Here is a 7,500-nt window from a genome sequence, read left to right on the forward strand (position 1 = left end):
GAACCATCAAAGAAAAAAATTAAAAATGAAGAAAAGCTAAAAGGGAGAGTGATATAGGCTACGGGCGGGACGAGGGCGTTGCCAAGCAACGTGTATACAATTTCACGAGAGCAAACTAGACTGCAGCGTTTACTCCTAAATGAATGAGCGGTTGGTACTAACACACAGTTTGCTTTGCTTCACCATCATCAGATAACCATTATCTGAAATAGTCATTATTTACATCAACAACACAAACACATTACCTCATCGTGATCCATTCTAACTGCCGTCTCTCGTTCATTCGCTTTCTGTGAGGAGTCGGACACGTAATCTTTCAGCTCCGTGAGAGAGAGAGTAGTTAGGTGACACTGCTGCATCAACTCATTGCAATCAGGTGCGTGTGGCAGTGACTGGCATTAGTTGATGCAGTGTCACTAACCACTCTCACGGAGCCGAAAAGAGTCCTCACACTTTCAACACACGGACATGCACTATATTGCTCCCTTCTCAGTTCACACTCGCGCGCCTGGCACGCGCTAGGAAACAGCTTTGCGACAGCGTGCGTCGTAAAAATACTACCGCTTTTGTCCAAAGGGGACTCCAACGCCATCTTACTCGTAGTGGCTTTAATCATCATACTTTCAATTATAATGCCTTACTAAGATCTTTCTATCAGTTTTTCTCTTCATCATAGCCCCTCCATTGTCTACACTACCTTATATCCTTCTCGTTTGCTGTTACTTTAAAAGTTCCTCGTAGCACCTTTAATTAAAATGCACCTTTATGATCTGTTAGTACTTGTATTTCTTCAAAGTACAAGACGTGTGTGTGTGGTGTGTGTGTGTGTGTGTGTGTGTGTGTGTGTGTGTGTGTGTGTGTGTGTGTGTGTGTGTGTGTGTGTGTGTGTGTGTGTGTGTGTGTGTGTGTGTGTGTGTGTGTGTGTGTGTGTGTGTGTGTGTGTGTCTAATATGTCCCTTTATCTTAATTAATGCTGGGATGTGCACTTCCTCATTCAAGTGCAAGTACAAGACATTCTGCATCCTGCATTAGGGCAACACAAAAAAAAAAAAGATGAGAAGGTATTGATTACTATGTAGAAGGCCTAGTATACACACACACACACACACACACACACACACACACACCTATACACTTTCTGACACACACACACACACACACACACACACACACACCTATACACTTTCTGACACACACACACACACACACACACACACACACACACACACACAGGCCTTATACTTTGAAGAGTGCAGGATAATCCCATATAATGCATTTGGTTGTTGTTCTCATTAAGCTCCTTTCACTGTGTTGAATGTGACCTGATGTGAGTGTGTTTGATGAATCTGTCATTGATCTATTACACACACACACACACACACACACACGCACACACACACACACACACACACACACACACACACACACTCAAGGACGACTGATTTTTTCCTTTTTAAGAGCCACCGGTATATTCCAGATTGTATGGGTTGAATGAACATGATTAGGAAAGTTTTTTTTTTTATATAATAGTATATTTTGTAACGTGCTGCATTTTCATTTATAAAACATGCTTTCATACTAGTATAAATCAAAAGGTCCACTATGTACATTCAGGTGTTTATTTGACTAAACCTTGTCTGTTTGCGTCTGTATATTTCTCCTATACAACCATCTTTAACGGACATTATCTCAACATCAGTTTTTATCCCAATACTCTGAACCAAGAATCTCAACTTCTAAAGCTCTTACATCAACTAAACGTTCCATAATCATTCTCAGCACTATTCTGAAGGTTATTACAGAAGGATTTGTTCATATGTTGTTAAAGACCTACTTCACCGGTGGAAATATGAAGGTGTATTGAACTCTGAGATCCTGTGTAGTATAAATGTACAAACATTTTAGAAATCGGTTTATCCTAGCCTGAGAAAAGGCAGAAAGAGTGTTTTATGGTCTCACTGTCCAACCCTACATTTTACTTGTGTGACATCACACTAGTGAAAATGTAGGGTTATGATTAACAGGACAGCTGGGCCAAGGGAAGACTGAGGGAAGAAAAACCTCATTCATTATATTATAACAGTGATTTTATAATGATAAAACGCCGGTTCCATATGGGTGAAGTATTCCTTTAAGTAATGATGGATTGGATTTATATAGCGCTTTTCAAGGCCCTCAAAGCGCTTTACAGGGTTCCAGGTTCCATTCATTCATACACAGTCATACTGGTGGAGGTAAACTACCATAGTAGCCAGAGCTGCCATTCCGCGCCTACGGCCCCTCCGACCACCACCTCAAACATACAGCAATCATACACATTCACACGAGGCAAGGTGGGTGAAGTGTCTTTGCCCAAGGACACAACAACCATGACACAGGTGGCAGAGCGGGGATCGAACCGCCAACCCTTGGATCATTGGCCAACCCGCTTAACCACCTGAGCCACGGTCGCCCCGTAAGTGTCTGATTTAAGAAACATTTTCTTCTTAAAAACATACCATCAAAAAAAAACTCTTTCAAAAAGTTTTATATTCATGAATTTATAAAAAGTTTGAGCACACGTAGTCTAGACACATCTTTATTCCACGGTCAAATCGAGCCATTGTGCTTTATTTATTTTATTTTATTTTCTCCCCACGGACGATTCTCTCCTAAGGCGTGAAAGAGGCTCAGTGAATGTTTTAATCCCTTTGATTGTGTGTGTATGTGAATGTCATTGAATGTCCTTTCCGTGAATCCGACATTGATTTTTCTTCTGTTCCATAAAGCTGGTTTTTCCTCCGGCTATATGTCCCTACAGGTTTCTAACGGGGAGGCCGGAAAATATATTTAAAAAAAAAAAGTTTAATTTTAATTTCTTGTTTGTCATATAATCCTTGGGAGGAACAACCCTGGTGGAATATATAGATACGTGTGTGTGTGTGTGTGTGTGTGTGTGTGTGTGTGTGTGTGTGTGTGTGTGTGTGTGTGTGTGTGTGTGTGTGTGTGTGTGTGTGTGTGTGTTTGTGTGTGTGTGTGAGAGAGAGAGAGAGAGAGTGTGTGTGTGTGTGTGTGTGTGTGTGTGTGTGTGTGTGTGTGTGTGTGTGTGTGTGTGTGTGTGTGTGTGTGTGTGTGTGAGAGAGAGAGAGAGAGAGAGAGAGAGAGAGAGTGTGTGTGTGTGTAAATATAGATTAATCTTTTTATGGGCACATCAAGGAACTTTTTTTTTGAGGTGGGACACTGCATTAGCCTGGCATTCCCAGACCTGCCACTAGGCGCAGGCAAATTAAATTTGCTGCGCGTGTTGGTCTGGACACCCTCCGTTGAAGCTTATCAAGAATACCAGAAATCTGGTATAACGTTTCAATTGGTTCTATCGAATATGGGCGCGCCAGAGCCCTTTATATGGTGCTCTGGGGAGGACGTAACCGGATGACGACAGTGACGTGCATGCGACGTCGAAGCTGTGATAGTAAACATCAAAGATGGCTGCGGATATGTTGTGTGAGTTTGAGACTGCTTTGGCCTCGACCCTTAACGAATTGGAAGACGGGACTCATAGCTTTCACTAGCAAGTAAGTGGAATGTTCTGTTTTGCCGACCGACAACGGCAAACGTTTAATTGAACAGTTTAACAGCTGTTCGCTAAACGAACGGGGCTTACGTCACTTGTGCATCGCTCTGATTGGTTGTAGTGCTATCCAACTGCGTGCAGTGGCATTTGAAATGCACGAGTAGGAGCCGCCCCTTGAGTTGGAAATTACTATTGATCGTCGCCAGACCCTCTATCGTTCAAGATATCAGGGTCAGGATTTCCAGGCTAACACTGCATGTGAATCGGGCACAAACTTTTAACTTAAGTGATTAAAGATGGTTTGCTTATAGGAGAAATATACAGACGCAAACAGACACGGTTTAGTCAAATAAACACCTGAATGTACATTTTGGACCTTTGATTTATATGAAAGAAGACGTGTTATGGAAGATAAATAGACAAAATGTCATGGTCTGTCTTTGTCTTGTTTTGGCGTTTCCTGTTTTATTTTGGTATGTCTGTCTTGTTCCTCCCCATGTCCTGTCAAGTTTCCCTCCTGTGTGATTACTGCTCCCTTCCCTAATGTGTTTCACCTGTCCCTCGTTGTCTACCCTGTCTTGTGTGTGTGTATATAACTCCCAGTGTTTCTTTGTTCCCTGTCCGAGCATTGTACCTGTTGGTGAGTCTGTCCCTGTATGTTCCTGTGGTCCATGTGCCTTTTTGCGTTTCTGGAGTTTTTGTGTTTTTTTGGACAATAAATTACCCTCACTTGAAACTTTCTACATTTGGGTCCTGCTTGCCTGTCGTAACCGTAACACAAAAATCCCTTCACCTTAATGTATGTATCATATTGTTGGACAGCTATATATTTAAATTGCATGACATTGAATACATCTAAGTGATCGTATATGATAACGTTGTTTGTATTTAGCACTTTAATAGGAACATGTTTTAATTTAGACTAGAAGTGGACAGAGAAAAGGATAAAGAGAAAGAGAGAGAGGGAGAGAGGGAGAGAGACATAGAGAGAGAGAGGAGAGAGAGAGAGACAGATGGAGAGAGCGAGATAAAGAGAGACAGAGAGAGAGAAGGAGGGAGAGAGAGAGACAGACAGACAGAGAGAGGAGAGACAGAGAGAGAGAGAAGGAGGGAGAGAGACATAGAGAGAGGAGAGAGAGAGGGAGAGAGGAGAGAGAGAGAGGGAGAAGGAGGGAGAGACAGACAGAGAGAGAGAGAGAAACAGACAGACAGACAGACAGACAGACAGAGAGAGAGAGAGAGAATGAGGGAGGGAGAGAGGAGGGGGAGACAGACACAGAGAGGGAGAGAGAGATAAAGAGAGACAGACAGACAGACAGACAGAGAGAGAGAGAGAGAGAGAGAGAGAAAGAGAGACTGTATTTTTAGCTGCCTATCTGTCACACGTCTTTCGGTGTCCATCAGAGCTATGGAGCGTTGCAGCCTTAGCCTTGAAGCTACTGTGGGGAAACGCACACACACACACACACACACACACACACACACACACACACACACACACACACACACACACACACTAACACCCACACACACTCACACAGACACACACACACCTTTGTTTTCATGTCTTTCAATTATAATTTTATCTAGAAATCTTTAATAATTCAACATCTTTCCTATTAGAGTTCAATAATTCACTACCGTCCATATTTAAGATTATTTTTCTAACTTTTCCACATCTTCATACTCCTTGGGTATACGCTCACCCAGGAACAACAGCTGGCGTGGTAAAAAGCACTACCGCTTTTGTCCAAAGGGGGGCGCTAGAATTAACACAATCTGAAAGTTCCTCAGAGCACCTTTAAATGAATTCAGTCAAATAAAGTTGATAAAGTCGTCTGTCTGTCTGTCTGTCTGTCTGTCTGTCTGTCTGTCTGTCTGTCTATCTTCAATGACCTCTCTGACGGACGGACGGACAGACAGACAGACAGACAGACAGACGGTCGGACAGACGGTCGGACGGACGGACGGATGGACAGATAGATAGATAGATAGACAGACAGATGACAGACAGACAGACAGACAGACAGACAGACAGACAGACAGACAGACAGACAGACAGACAGACAGATAGATAGATAGATAGATAGATAGATAGATAGATAGATAGATAGATAGATAGATAGATAGATAGATAGATAGATAGATAGATAGATAGACAAAACTCATTTGAAGATGAGACTGTACGGTTTTGCCCTTCCACAGGACAGTTGGCCCGGTTGCCATGGTGACGCAGTATTCCTCCAGAATTGCACATATTGATTTGCAGAGGCGTCAACGTGTGTGTGTGTGTGTGTGTGTGTGTGTGTGTGTGTGTGTGTGTGTGTGTGTGTGTGTGTGTGTGTGTGTGTGTGTGTGTGTGTGTGTGTGTGTGTGTGTGTGTGTGTGTGTGTGTGTGTGTGTGTGTGTGTGTGTGTGTCGGGCTGTATATAGGGAAAGAGGAGAGAAAGGGGAGAGCGTAGGTTCAGTCAATGACACACACACACACACACACACACACACACACACACACACACACACACACACAGGGTCACAGCTGGTTTCCGGTCTTTTTAATGTTATCTTTCTTTAGTTATTCGATCTTACATGCGGTGACATTTGAGACTCTTAAGATGGCATATATTGTATTGTGTGTGTGTGTGTGTGTGTGTGTGTGTGTGTGTGTGCGTGTGTGTGTGCGTGTGTGCGTGTGTGTGTGTGTGTGTGTGTGTGTGTGTGTGTGTGTGTGTGTGTGTGTGTGTGTGTGTGTGTGTGTGTGTGTGTGTGTGTGTGTGTGTGTGTGTGTGTGTGTGTGTGTGTGTGGCAAACGGCAGCTAAGGCAAAATATCCTAGAAAGTGAATTCACATACGTTTGTTCCCCCGTTGTCTTGACAATCAAATCAATAGCTGCTGTAGCCGGAAACTAGAACCAACCAGAGCGCCCGTCTGTGATGTAACACACACACACACACACACACACACACACACACACACACACACACACACACACACACACACAGACGCACACACACACACACACACAGACACACACACACACACGCGCACACACGCACACACACACACACACACAGACACACACACACGCACACACACACACACACACACACACACACACACACACACACACACACACACACACAGACGCACACACACACACACACACAGACACACGCGCACACACGCGCACACACACACACACACACACACACATACACACACCAGATCAATATTGTAAATAAGAAACTGTTCTTAATGCTTTATCTGGAAAAATAAAGGTTTAAAAAAAACTAAAACACAAACACACACGCACGCACACACACACGCACACACACACACACACACACACACACACACACACACACACACACACACACACACACACACACACACACACACACACACAGAGAGTAAGCCTAAAACAAAGCCCCCGAAGCTTTCCCTTTGATAATCACCCAGGAATGATTCTGTAGAACACCTTTGAGGAACTCGTTCACTTTACATTTGTAAAACGTTCCAATTCTAAATTACGCGCTATAGCTTTAAATTCTAAATCATTATGAGGCTCCAACACAAACCATAATACACATATTCAGTATATAACTCAAAGTGAAAAGTAAATTAAACCTGCATTATGTAGAATTTTGGGTTTTATTTCCTAGCAGATTTTGTAAAAAGTAATTATAATATCCATAATAGCTGAATTTTTTTTTTTTAATTATTATTTTTTCCCTTAGAAAGGGTCTCATATATGTCCATATTTCTGCATATTTTGTACCAAGGCCTAGTGCAGCCATCTTGAAAGTGTCATAGTTGGAATGTCATCAGGTGCATTGTTTAAAATTTAGAATTGTTCTTGTCCTTGAAGGCCACTGTAGCTTCTGTTATTATTCTAAAGGGTTGGGGTTACCCAGGGAGTGCTGCATTCTAGAACTTTGTAGAACTTTCTT

This window comes from Ammodytes marinus (assembly GCF_949987685.1).
Source record: "Ammodytes marinus genome assembly, chromosome: 1".
Classification (NCBI taxonomy): domain Eukaryota; kingdom Metazoa; phylum Chordata; class Actinopteri; order Uranoscopiformes; family Ammodytidae; genus Ammodytes; species Ammodytes marinus.